The sequence below is a fragment of the Lissotriton vulgaris genome, chromosome 5, assembly GCF_964263255.1.
Source record: "Lissotriton vulgaris chromosome 5, aLisVul1.2, whole genome shotgun sequence".
Taxonomy (NCBI): Eukaryota; Metazoa; Chordata; class Amphibia; order Caudata; family Salamandridae; genus Lissotriton; species Lissotriton vulgaris.
This window is the reverse complement of record NC_141693.1, coordinates 1032265678-1032280224: the sequence shown is the minus strand read 5'-3', so window position 1 is coordinate 1032280224 and position 14547 is coordinate 1032265678. Positions and strand designations below refer to the sequence as shown.

Below are 14547 nucleotides of genomic sequence, written 5' to 3'. Positions count from 1 at the left end.
GAAATCAACCTTGCTATATCTTCAGAAAGAACATGTTTTAATTTAGATTTGTTTTAGCATCAGCCTAAAATAGTGTTTATTAATTGTTATACATAAAGAAAAATAAAAGATCCAGGCCCAAAACAAGTGACTAGGCACTGTTAACATGTTCGGATAAAAATCCACAATAAGTCAACAGGATAGAAAAGAATCAAGCAAATATCCTGAATACATTTAACAAGATAGATAATGGACAACGGAAAATTTGAGAATAAAAATAGTGTAAAATAATAATACAAAAAGAAATCCAAAGACTACGCACTAAGGTACACAACAGTGTATGGGCTGGATCATATTTCATCAGAGAATATATTACGCTATATTGGTGTAAGAAAAACAAACTGCTATCATGAAACTGAAATTCCCTTTCATCCCATAACTCCTGGGAAGGTGGACCGCCAGCCTGTCTGGCCTGTTAAAGGCGGCCAGCTTCAGTTACACTGATGTCATGCGCCTGCGTCGCGTGGAGCTTAGCTGCTCTCTGGGTAGACGTCAGCGGCGGCGGCACACGTGGAGACGCTGCATGAATGCGATGAGAGTGCACATTTCTATTCTGGGCTTGTAAGCCATACAGCTGAAGTCTCTTTCGACGGCATTGAAGGAACCGCAGTACCTCCGCAAAAACAACTGAAGCCGGTAGCAGGTTTCAGACACGAGCTGTTTGTAAAGCCAGGCCTTCCAAAATAGCAAAATAGACGGCTGAGGGGTGTGCGAAGGGTGCTAATAAATTATCAGAACGCCGGTCGGGGAGTTGTGGAGGGTGGTGGAGGAGGTGTGGGGGGCGGGAGATCTTCGACGCTTATGTGCGAACTTGTTTCCCAGGTTCCAGGTGTGAAAAGCAGCAGTGGTCTCAGTCTTGGACAAGGACAGCCTGCCTGGCACTTTTTTGGTGCATCCCCCATTCTGAAACCCAGCAGCAGAGCCAGAGTGAGAGATGCACCGTGGGCACCAAAACTCACGCCTCAAACCGCAGGCTGCTGCACTGGACTACCACTTGGGTTTACACATTCTAAATGGGGCACTTCTTAACATTCCGCGTGGCATCCCTCCTGAGGGCACTGCAACTTGTACTAAGGCAAGATGCTTTCACCCCACAGTAAAATAGAAAATTCATAACTACGAGCTCTGGGCCTCTGTTTAAAGTGTGCAGCTGTCCAGCAATATAACTGGCATTCCTAGGTTTTTGTACTATTTGATCAGTTCTGTCATGCAAGATGAATGATGCCATAAGAGACATTTCAATGGGGACCTGGGATGTCATTCGAGAGGACTAGCCTTGACCCAGCCAGGGCATGGCTGAAAGTCAGAGGGTCAATTTTGGCGGCGGAAGGGCCTTGACCGGCCTGGAAGGTTGTTGCCATCCGGCGCCCAGGAAAAATAGGACAAGAAATGATCGGACCAGGGCACCGGAAGATGATCCTCAACCATAATGGGGAAGTTGGAACAAAAAGGATCAAGAATATGACCATCAGAATGAGTCAGTGACCTGACCCATTGAATGAGCTGGGCAAGGCTCAGTGAGTCTAAGAATTCCTGGGCATCCCCTACATCTACCCGGTCCAAATGAATATTAAGATACCCAAGAAAGAGATAGTGAGTAAAACATAAATTGCAGGGAATAACATCCTCAAAGTCTTTAAGAAAAGGCCCTGTCGGGTCAGGGGGGCCTATAAACCAATGTTCCACCCAGCGAAACACGTGGGGAAAGGATGATGCTGAAGTCCAAGACTTCTCCCTCTCCCAGCTGCAGAGACTCGCTGCGGTGGAAGGCCCACTTGTCCCTATATATAACCTCAACACCACCGCCCCTACTGAATGGAAGACCTGCTTGGGAAATCTTATATCCGTCGGTAATAGCCATCTCAATTATAGGGTTGGAAGATTCGTTGAGCAAGGTCTCAGTAATGAATAAAAGATCAACCGGCTTATCAGAGAGGAGATCAAAATGTCCTGATGGTGTCTCTCTAGGGAGCGAGTATTGATCATTGCTGCTTTAATAAGGGGCCCCTTCTTACTATTTCTAGAAGAGGTGATGGGACGCTGGGAGACATCCAAACTTGTGCACAGGCAATAGTTGCATCTATTGCAGACGGGGGGGGGGGGGGGGGGGGGGTAATCTAAAACCCACCTGCTAGAATGGAAGCAAGGGTGAGGGCGAAGCATGAGAAGTTGGTTGAGGCTGTTGGCCCAAGGGACCTTTTTGGCAGGATGGGAAACTGGCAGCATGGCTGAAGAAGTGTGTGTGAGATGCACAGTTTATGATTTTCGGTAAGCTGGTAGTGTTGAGCAGCTCTGCAGGTCTCTTCATGGCGTTTTTTATGATCCTACTCCACTTAGCTGGTTACTTCGCTGGATTGTCCATTCTGAGCTATGTTGTTCAACGTTTATAGTCCTGAGAAAGTAAAGATTGGAGGGGAAATGGTGGAGAGATTTGCTGGGATGGACTCCCAATTCCTATAACTAGTTGTCAATGTGAGCTGTCAAAATGCAGTCATTGTAAAACCTAAAGTAACCCAAATCATGCACCCTGACCCAAATCTTAATGCTAATTTACATTCAATACGATTCCTGGCCAGTTGAGTATGCCCCAGTATTCAACGTAGGGGCCATATCCATAACTGAGGAAATCCCACAAGGTAAGGAGGGCAATGAGGATGATAGCACGACAACTAAACAGTGAAAGAAGACACCATCCATCCTGAGGATGGAATGTCATCATCGGGTAGGGAAGTGGTTCCCTGGAAATGTGGAGGGATGCCTAGGTGGCCAACTGAATTAGCAACCCCGGGTAAAACATTAGAAAAGAATCATGTCATGTCAATGCGATTTTTGTTGAGAAGCAAGATGGCTTGGCAAATCATTCGTCACATCTCCATTAGCAGCATCCAACGGCCATCTATACTACTATTATAAAGAGGGAACACAACCCTTTGAGCCAGGTAAACTCAGGAACCACAGCGCCAATCCACACACCCGATACATCTTTGAAATTGTCAGGGTGTGTAGATGGACATAGGCTACATAAAAAAAAAACGTAAATTAAAAAAATTAATTTTAAAAACAAAGTAGTCCCCTGAAAGAAGCGCCGGCCGCGACGTCTGCATCATGACATCGAGAGCGCGGGGAGGAGCGGCGTTCAGGAGCAACAGGAAGAGCGGAGGACATGATCGCGGGGAGGAGCTGCGGACAGGCGGGGAGGAGCGGCGAGCGGCGGACAAGCGGTAATGACCAGCGAGAAGCGGAGGAGCGGTAAAATCAGCAGCATGAGGAGGAGTGGCGGCGAGTAAGGTAAGTGAACCATCCAAGAGCCGTGGTAAGTGAACCATCCAAGAGCCACGGGTGCGCAACGAGGGATGGGCGGAGGGACGGGCGGGAGCCATGGGTGCACGAAAGCCTGAAATGCTGCCCCCAGCCCCCTTCTGCCCCGGGCAACGCTGCCACAAGCCTGAAATGCTGTCCCCCAGCCCCCTTCTGCCCAGGGAAACGCTGGGGCGGGCTGCTAGTAATATATAAAAAGACGCACAGATTTATAGCCTGAATTGAGAGAGCAGCAGACAGCAAAACTGTTAACAGAAGGAGCGCGTATTTCTTTGATCCGACGTTTACATCAGTGTGAAAGTTTGGGCCACACTATTTCAGATCTAAAAAGAAAAGCCCTGATGAGAGTTCTGTGTAGAATTTAAACAGAATTCGAAACGCATCAGCATATGGTTTAAATCCACTCTAAATAAAGGGATAATAACCCTTAATGCCCATAATACGTTGTCCATTGTAGTTACTGAATGAAGAAAATACTCTGTGGACATTTAAGAATAGGGCAATATGATGCAAAGTAGTTGTTTCATTGTAGTCTATTTGTCTTTTACAAAGTGTTTGTTACAGAAATTGTTTATTTAAAATATTGTGTGAGGTGGTTTGTTAAAACCGATTCATTGCTGTTTCATTTGTGTTATTGTTGTATTATATGTTTTTGAGATATGAAAACTGCTAGACATTGTTTTCATTTCTCTATGTGATTGAAATGTAAAAAATCCAATTTAAAAATATAAAGTGAAAAGGTTTGAATAAATGAATAAGGATAAACATAAGTTGCATATGTTTGTCTCAAAAGCTCAAAAATTTAAGCTTTTTGAAGTTTAGAGATTTAGGCTCATTTCTCAGTTGTATATACATTAACGGCCCTGCCTAGTCTCTGTCCCGTGGGCCTAACTCCCCTTGATTTGCAAATTTAAAGTTAATAAGGGCATTACCAAATCTGAATCATGTAGAGTCCGATGACATTCTTTCCATTAAGTTCTTGCCAGCCAGAGAAAGGAAGATTTCAGAACCCACGCTCATCAAGTTTCCCACACCGGTCCTCCCAGTACAGATTTTAGAGAGTAAGAAGTTGCTGAAGTCCTGGGGAATAGAAGCAATAGTGTTCCAGGGGGAACAGTTTCCCCCGCTGATAGAGCAGCAGTACCCTGTCAAGGAGGCAGACACTTTAACATCTGTATTGAGAGGCGCAATGGGGGGTCATCCTCCTGTGGTTTAATCTTCGAGCCACGCAAACGTCCTGGACTCACCATTCAGATGAATAGAGGGGGTATCCACAGAACAGCGAAAGACCATAAGGATGCAAGGAGCCCAGGACTTTTGGAGCTGGCTAATATCGGCCTTGTCCAAGACAACCGCTAAAGATAGAAAAGCGGCCCAACCTAGAGCGAAGAAATTGGGCGGCCTAACCATCTGCTCTTGCAACATGGGAGATCTGCAGTCAAGAATCAAAGATGCCTCCGTAGTGGGATTTTGTTAGCATATTTGATAGATTAATTTTTTTTTTTTTTTTTAAGACGTTTATTGGTAGTCAAAGGAGCAGTACATATAGCGAAGCCTACAACCCTGCGGGCCGGCTGCAACATGACTATGGATCGTGGGGGTAGGGGTGTGCGGAGGAAGGTGCACCGTGCCATCGATTGTGTCTTCAGTGAACCAGGCCTCAAGTATATTCTTCATATCACATGTGCTCATTACACAATTATGTGTGCAAGTGACTACTTATAAGAAAAAATGAAAAAATAAGACAACAGTTAACTCTGCAAACAAAACAGATCAGTTCTCATCGGTATATCCCAATTTCTTCTGCTGCGCTATCGCGTATCTTTCCGGCATCCATGACACCGAAACCCACTGAGCGGAGCATCAATCCCTGGGTGCGCGGCAGTGGAGTAGGGGTTAGCGGTGTATGTGCACAGTTTGCCTTTGTCAAGGTGTATGACAGTCGTTGTGAGCAGTAGGGCCCCACGGGCTGTCGACAGAGTATGTGATGCGCCTAGTGGATGAATGGTTTAGCCATGCTGTGTTCTCGGAAGACCCAACCGCGTCCGGTCTCGTGGCCGGACACGTGTCCAGGCACATCCTTCAAGTGTGGCGTGGAAGGAGGTTATGGCTATAGTTGGAAGACAAGAGTACGAAACTATAAACATGGGGATGTGTGTGGGGTGGGGAGCGGGGGGGGGGGGGGGGGGGGAGTGTACTTGCGGGAGCGATGTCAAGGGGAGGTGCTGGGGGTACGTTTCAAATCGTCGTGGGCTAGAGAGTCCTCGTGCGGGTAGCCGTCCGTGCCCATGGCCAGCGCATCGGGTAGCTGGTGTCATGTGTTGGGGGGGGATATGGCTTGCAACCCTGTCTTCGGTACTGCCGCCCCAGCGGTGCTATCCCATCGTAGCGGCCTCTACGTGAGCCCTCTGGCCGTACCCTCCCCCTGGAGGGACCCCAGTATGTCGTCCCAGAGTTGTGCTATCGGGAACTGCCTTAGGCCCGCTATCTCCTCCCGGTGTAGTGCTGTGCTTTCTTCTCTAGCCCAGTTGGTGAAGGATGCATACCAGTGTGCGGGGGTTGGCGGTACCCTTCTCCTACAGTGTTTAGTGAGCAGTCTTGTGGCTGTGATGAGGCCCAGATCCCAGAACCGAGCTTGTGTTTTATTAAGTTTAGTTCTCTTGTATAGCCCAAGTATGCAGGCCTCCCACGTGTGTGGTAACCCCGGGACCGTGCTATGCATCAGGAGAGATGTCACCTCCCCCCAGTATGTGTCTAGAGAGGGACAGTGCCAGAGCATATGTAAGATGTCCGCGCCTAGCAGGTCACATCTGGGACAGGCGGCGGTGTCTGCCATGAAGTACCTGTTGATTCTGTCTGGCGATAAGTACGCCTGGTGCAGTATGTACAACTGAATGGTCCGGAAGCGGGAGTTACGTGGGATGTTCACGGGGCTGGCCAGAACCAGGTTCCATTCCTTATTCGTCCAATCCCTCCCGCGGTGGGCTACCCATTTGCCCCTAATCTGTTGTGTGGGTCTTTGTGTGTGCATGAGGAGGGCCTGCGCCAGCCAGTGAATAACGTGGGAGCCGTTGCCCATAACATGCAGGTACTGTATTAGGTGGTGAATCGGTGGCTCATCCTGGATATCCCCCCAGGATCCTGTATATGCCCGCAGTATAGACGCGTGGAGCAAGAATTGCCCTGCCGGCAGACCCGTGCCCTCCGACAGTTCCGCAAATGGGAGCATGGCCCCATCCGCATAGAGGTCGCCCATGGTCTCCACTCCAGCCGCAGTCCAGCTCTCCAGCATACGTGGTGTCACCATTCCACCCCTCCAGGGGGTGCCCATCAGGGGGAGCGCAGGGGCATACGGCCTGGCTTCCTGAGTAAGTCTCAGGCTACGGATGAAGCATTTACGGGCCACAGCCACGTGCAGGGGTAGAGGGCGGGGTCCCTTGGTCAGGGGGTGAAACAAGGCGCAGACCTGCGAGTGGGTCCATTGATAGTCAGCGGTAGCCGTGTCGTCAAGATGCGAGCCGCTAAGCCAGTGTGTCACCCATTGTAGCTGCGCAGCCAGGTAATACAGCTCCATGTTAGGGACTGCCAGCCCTCCCTCAGCCGTCGGAGAGTACAGCTTCGCCAGGGCCACGCGGGGGCGTCCTGCGTTCCAGATCAGGCTGCGGAGCATTGATTCCAGGTCGCGGAATATCTTTGTGGGGACATACAGTGGGATATTTGCAAAGTGGTATAGAAGCCTGGGCAGAGCTATCATTTTAGTTAGTGCCATCCTGCTAGGCACATTCAATGGCAGAGTCTTCCAGAAGGCCATCTGGGCCCGCAACGAGGAGATAGCGCGCACCAGGTTGCCCTCCAGTATGCTCTGCGCGTCCCTGTATATATACAACCCGAGGTACTTAAACGTGGTCGGATACCATGTGAGCCGAGTGCCTCCAAGGTGCACATCACACTCCCTCAGGTCCGGACTGAACGAATACACTCCGGACTTGGTCCAGTTGACCTGAAGACCCGACACTTCTTCGAAGGTCCGGAAAATGTCCGACAGCGCGCCCGGTACCGCGGTAAGGTCCCGCACATACAGCAGTAGGTCGTCCGCGTAGAGCGAAACTGTGTGTACTCCATCAGCCAGCGGGATCCCCCATTCCGCTCCCCTGTCCCGCAACAGCGCCACCAGGGGCTCAATGGCCAGAGAGAAAAGAAGGGGTGACAGGGGGCAGCCCTGTCGGGTGCCTCTGCGTACCCGCACCGCCTCCGAGAGCAGCCTGCCCGTCCTCACGCGGACACTGGGCCTCTGGTAAAGTAGTCCGACCAGGTCCGCGAAAGCATCACCCACGCCGAACCTGTCCAGCACCGCCCCCAGATAGGGCCACTCCACTGAGTCAAAAGCCTTCTCGAGGTCTAAAACTAGACACCCCGATCTCGGCCAGTGTAGCGTGGCGGCTTTCTGAACTCGGAAGAGGCGGCGCAAGTTACGGGAAGTGCTCCTCGCCGGCATGAAACCATTCTGGTCACCGTGTACTAGGTGTGGGATCTCTAAGGCCAAGCGTCGGGCCAGCAAGGAGGTGAAGATTTTATAGTCAGTATTCAACATGGCTAATGGCCTGTAGGACCCCATGCATGTACCATCCCTGCCTGGCTTCAAAAGTGAGACCAGGCTGGCTTCATTAAGCGTGTCCGGGAGCGCCGAGTCCTCAATCGCGGTGTTATACACCTTGAGCAACTCCGGGATCAGCGTGTCTGAGCATGCTTTAAAGAATTCGGCAGGTAGGCCATCCGGGCCAGGGGATTTGCCATTGGACAGGGCGAAAACGGCCTCGCGCATTTCCTCCTGGGTGAATGGTGTTCCTAGGTCCCCCTGTTGCGCGTCCGTGAGGGAAGGCAGTTGTATGTCTGTAAGGTAATCCACAATGGACGACGAGGAGACCTCAACTGTGACCTATACAGGGACTGGTAGTGCCTCACAAAGGCTTGGTGTATCTTACTCTGTGTGTGCAGCATATTTGATAGATTAATGATACAGGAATCATGGGCCCAAGCCAGTGTTCCTGACATAGGGTTCATAGAGCACAACAAACTGGCACAAAAAGTAGCTTCATCTGAAGTGGAAAAGGATGTCCTGTCAGTTTAAGCTAATTCTAGTTCGCCTGCAAAAATCGTTCAGCTAACCATGGATAATCCTTGGATTTTGGCCTTGCACCTGAATAGCCCAGCAACCAGGCAAGTTGTTGGTGCTTGTAAATGTTTACATCAACCCAAAGAGTAAAGCTGTAACAGTGGATACGTTCGTTGCATGCATGCTTCAGCTAAAGAAACATATGTCAGCCATTATACCTGCTAGTCACTGGAAACTTTTAATTTGTTTAACCAACCATGCGAGGAGCATCTTGAGGCAATAGGGTTCATTCCAGACCAAAGTTTGCCACGTTATATGCAGTGTGACAAGATTTGGTAAAAAAAAACTTGTAAGAGCATGTGAGCTGACTAGCCTCATTGTTCTGAACGGCCATTTACTAGGGGATGTTCTGCCAGGATGTACTAGGTAATCGAACAAGTCTGTCTCTTATTTAGATTACACAATGGTAAACTATCCACTATACAATCAGAAGGTGGATTTTAGAATCACCCACCAACAGGTGAGTGACCACCATCTGCAAATAATATCCATTTACAAGCTGGCAAGGGCCTTGTTGGAAGATGGCTGGTCTGAAAATTTAAAGCGTCTAAAGTGGAGTTCAAGCTCTGTGAAAGACCCGGCGGAAGATGCTGTGGAAACCCTTAGGTTGCTTGTTCAGGGTGAACCTAATCCGATAACTGCCTAGGAAAATCCTTATTGACTATCTAACATCTAAATACCCAGTCAAAGGTGCAAACAAGAGGGCGTGTATTGGGTCCTGTAAAAACCTAGTTATGCCAAGATCTATCTGCCTGATAAAAGCCAAAATGAACAGAACGCTTAGGCAGTTACAGCACTTCGCAGAGTATCCAGAGCTGCTACAATTGCTGTGAAAGGAAAGAAAGACCACGAAAAAAGAAGTATGCGTCTTTAAAAATAAAAATAAAAATAAACCTTATGGGCCAAACTCGTGCATGCCGCCAATAAAAAAGACTCAAATACATTTTTTGGAAGCTGATCAATGACATTGACAAAGGCCCAAAGGCAGCTTATAATGCACATATTTGTGAGGATGGTTGGGTAAAGCACCTAAAATCACATTTCTCAGGCAGTATGCACAATGTGGCTGTCCAGTATTGCCTCAGGAGACTTCTAGGGCAAATGTTCCAATTGAGCACTGGAGTATACAGCTTCTGCCATACCTAAAATCATTGAGAAATCCCCTTCAGACTATGCTCCAGGGCCAAATGGAATCCCTCAAACTGTCTTCAATTAGCATACCTCGCGATAGGTCAACTTTTTGGCTGGCAAGTTAAATACCATCTTGGAAGAGGTCTCTAATCGGGAAGCTGGAAAGATTCAATTATATATCCAATTTTTAAAGGAGGAGCCACCTCATCTCCAGGCAATTAGAGCTTAATAGCATTAATGGAGGATGTAGACGTCAAGTATTTCTCAACGCTAATGTTTCAGGATCTACAGGCATGGGCGTAGAATACAGGTAGACTTATGCTGAACCAGACATGGTTCAAGAGGAAGCAAGGTACGCTAAGTAACCTCATGGCTGTAAGACTAATCCTCAGTAGAGCAAAGGCCACTAGCATGCTGTTGTGTGCAACAGCGTCCCACTTGAAAAACTATGGGCAAAGCTCCAGCAATGGGCAATCCTATATAACTTCCTAAAGGCAATCAGGTTGCTTTAAACGGATACTTGGGTTAAGATTAAAGTCGGCAATGCCACCCATTTGTCAAGAGAAGTGAGGACATCAATTGGTCTAAAGCAGGGGTGTGTACTTGCCCCACACCTATTTAATCTATTCCTTTTGGATCTTTACCCAGCATTGGATGAGTTGGTATCACACGCCCCGAATCTTGGTGGCATCCCAATGTAGAACATCATGTACGGAGATGATCGGCTTCTGCTTAGCAACACCAGTGTTGGTCTGCAAAGATCAATCAATCACTTGGCAACATATGCATTTGACAGTGGGTTGCAGTTAAACCTTAAGAAATCGAAAGTCGATTAGTTAAACCGCCGTATCTTAAATCAACACAAATTATATCTTAACGGAGCTACGACAGTTGAGACATCAGCATATGTCTTTCTAGGTGTCAAGACTCCAGGGCCTCGTTTGCTTGTTTCTGTTTCAAGAGCTCCTGTCAAAGCTTAAGCATTTGGCCTGGAGTGGTTTTATATACTGGGGGTTGTGACTAGTTAGGATTTGTAAGGAAATAAATGTCTGCACTAATGAACAGGGATCAGTTGAATTGTGGAGGCACGTTACGTGAGCACCTTTATTCATCATTTAAGCATTGGCACTATATGCGTTTACTTGATCAGTTAGCCTACTTAAGAACAAGTCTACAGCTTTTACCCAATACTTAATGCTCTCCCAGAATGCCATAAAACCCACTGCGTTGCACGGACTTCAGTTATATTACAAGCTTGGTCAAGCATCTCGGCATTTTTATGGGTTTACTTGACTGGTTAACTTAGTCACGCTAGTACTCACATTTATTGCATCTGGTACTTCATGGCCCTTTTGGCACTATGGGGTAAGTAACCATCAGGTAGTCCTCGAAGGGAGGCAGCTTAGCACTTAATAAATGGTAGGCACTTTGGGCTCACAGCAACGGAGGCACTCTGGGCAAGAAGAGCTGACCACGTATTTTAAGTTATGTTATTGTGTGTCTGTACATTGGTATTTATTGGCTGTAATTCCCATTGCATCTTTTAACAATGTTTATGGTTTTAATCGACTAATAAACTATATATTTGTTTACATTCAATAGCTTTCAATAAGAAATATTTCTAAAGTAAAGTATTACATGAGGCGCAGGCACAGTTGGGTATAGAGCAGGGGCAATTGTTAGTTCTATACAACTAGCTTGCACAGCTAGATAAACATGGCCAGAGTTCCTCCTGCAGCCGTCAGATTCTAGGGTCTTGGGAGGAAAGTACCAGGCGCCTCACTGAGTCACCATGCGATATCCATACTGTGTGGAGCATTGAGCAAATACAGTGGGCCAGAGTGGGGCTAACGGGAGGAATGTGTAATTGATCTTTCACAGATGCTGAATGCCTGCGTGCAATCTTGCAGGTCAAAAAAGCATCGGAAACGACAGATTTGAACTAGTGCGGCTTACACACTCCTACATAGACTCAATCTAGCCCCAAGAAGGACTCCGATTTATTCAGATTGGCATGGTATATTTCCACGGTCTTGTAAAATAGATAAAATAGATGCAGATTACATACATATTTTATGGTTATGACAGATAATTGAGGATTACTGTGAAGGATACAGGTGATGCAAGGAGTAGTTGGCAATGTTGTGTAGTATCATATTAAACATTGTTTCCTGGCAATGTACAAGAAGCAATGGAAAAGACAAATGAAATGAAATTCCTACACCTAAGCTTATTGCTGACTAGGTGTAGAGTGGTTATATATTGGCTGCAGACCTGAAAACAGCCTGTAGACAGACGGCGTAAAGCTGTCTTAGAATGGACTGTGACTGAGTAGCTACGTATGATCTGAGAAAGAAGTGTAAGAACATATTGTCAAACGGAGAGATCACATTTTCTCTGTGGTGCCATTCCTGGATGATTTAGCCTGGAAAAAGTGTAACAAGAAGCCAGTATTGAAATGTTACCTGTATGACATAATTTAGCCCGATTAGACAGAAACTGATTTATTGTGATGAACTACTTTATTATTGTGATGGGCTGTGACAAGGACTAACATCGCTGCTTAGCGCTTCGCGCTCATTTAGCTGAACAGCGTTTTTAAAATTACCGGTTTTGTATTTGCTTTCACTTTTCTGTTGTTTGCCCTGTTTTTAAAATTGCCCTCTTACCTGCATCCTAATTCACCGCTGCTTGAGCGGGTCCGGTTCCCGGGGTGGGCTCATTTAGTAGCCGCCATCTTGGAGTGGGGTAGTTGTTTGGGCGCCATCTTTAGCGAGCGCTCCAGTGCGCAGAAGCCGAGGTGGGACGCCTACTTAAAGCTCCCTGCCTAGCGCAGCGGTATCGCCTTTGCTTAGCCTGAGTCGTGCCAGAGTATACGATGCTTAGTTATTCTAGGGATACCCTTGTGTCCTTTGGCCGGCGTCCGCCACCATGCGACATTGCTCGAGTGAATCCATTGAGCGGCCCCCACCAGTGTGCCTGTGGTAGGTGGTTGCTTGAAGCCCCTGCCCTACCGCGCTGTCTTGGGGAGATATCGGCTGTTGGCAGTAAATATCCTCAGCAGAACCTTACTATCTGGAATCTGAATGTGAGGTCATTGGTTAAACATCATCAGGATATTGCTGACCTTACCGGAAATGATTCTCCTGACATTTTTTGTCTGACAGAGACCTGGCTTCAAGACACAGATACAGCTGTTCTCAATCTGGCTTTTCCACATGGGTACTCGGTCCATACGCTCAATCGCTCCTCTAGAGGCGGTGGTATAGCGCTCGCTGTTAAATCATGCTACCCTTGCGATTGGAGAGTTCGAAAAATTGCAGGCTGCGAAAGTGCCTTGTTTAAGGTCTCTATCTCACCCCATTTTACCTTTACAGGTTTGCTAATTTATCGTCCCCTGGGCAGCGACGTGGCATTTAGGGAGGCCCTCCCTGATGCCATTAGTTCGCTGGCAGTAGGCTGTGCCAATTTTTCTATCCTAGGAGACTTGAATCTCCACTTTGACACCTTGGCTCTGCCTGCAGTGAGCGGCATCGTGGCTGATCTTGAGGCTCTACAACTGCTTCAATTGGTCTCGGATCCCACCCATGTAGGTGGACACATTTTGGACCCCTTCTTTTCAAACCTAGCAGAGGTAAGGGTTGCCTCCCCTCTCCCCATGTCCTGGACGGACCACTCGTTGGTGACAATTCAGTGTCCATTGCCTGAGTCTCCTTTTAAGTCCACGACGCGCGTTTTTCTCAGACGTCGCTGGAATAAATTAAAATTGGAAGACTTCCATCGTCTTCTTTCTGAGGACCCTTGGGGCCCGGTGGAGAATGTGGAATCTGGTTATGACCGTTTTTGCGAATGGGTTACCAGAGCCCTTGACTCTCTTATTCCAATGACCTCGAGAAAGTGCGGATCGCGGGACCCCAGTCCTTGGTCCGATGGTTCTCTGCGTGCGTTGAAAAACTCTTGTAGACGCGCAGAGAGAGATTGGTGGAAAACCTATGACATCAGTAAAAAAGCCATGTATTTGGCCACCGTCAAATCTTATCATTGCGCTGTTTGCAGAGCTCGGGCAGCATTCTATGCCCTCGAATTTCGCAACAGCACGAACCCAACAAAAACCATCTTTAAAGCTCTCAAGGACCTAGTGGCTAAAAAGGCCTCTGCGGACGCCATTGGTTCCAACGCACATTGCGAAACGCTGGCGGCCTTTTTTCTGGAGAAGGTTCATACCATCTATAGAGCCTTTCCTATGGCTACGCCCACTGGTGAAGGACTGCATAGCCTTCCTAGGCAGGTGGTTTTAGACTCTCTCCCCTGCCTCACACCGGAAACTTTTAAGACACTGGCCCATCAAGTTAAGTCGGGGTCTCCGGTAGATCCGTTAAAGCCAGCAGTGTTTAGAGATCTGGCACCCTCTAATCTTCTGCCAGTTTGCGATCGGATTAACATCTCGCTAACTTCTGGTCAGGTACCACTGAAGTGGAAACAGGCAGTAGTAATGCCCATACTGAAGAAGCCATCTCTCGATACCAGCAAACCGGAGAATTATCGGCCGATATCGCTCCTCCCGTGGCCGCTAAAGTCGCGGAGGCGCATGTTAACATCGCCCTCACAGACCATCTTTCGCACAATAACATCCTGGATGATACGCAGAATGGATTCCGAGCTGGTCACAGCACGGAGACAGCCCTCCTATTTATGGTGGAGCATCTTCGGGAAGTGCTTGATGCGGGTCAAACGGCGGCGCTTGTTTTATTAGATCTGAGCGCCGCCTTTGACACCGTCTTGCATGGGATCCTTCTGCAGCGCCTTGAGGAAGCGGGCGTGGTTGGCGTCGCTCTTCAGTGGTTCCACTCGTTCCTGGCTGACCGTTCTTTCTGCGTGGCTGTTCC

At 48.1% G+C, this 14547-nt stretch overlaps 1 protein-coding gene across 1 annotated transcript in view; it reads right to left on the bottom strand.

Moving 5' to 3' along the window:
• FBXW4 (F-box and WD repeat domain containing 4) overlaps positions 1 to 14547 on the bottom strand; it is an 880740-nt gene that overhangs the window by 484247 nt on the left and 381946 nt on the right. The gene's annotated exons all lie outside the window — the stretch shown is intronic.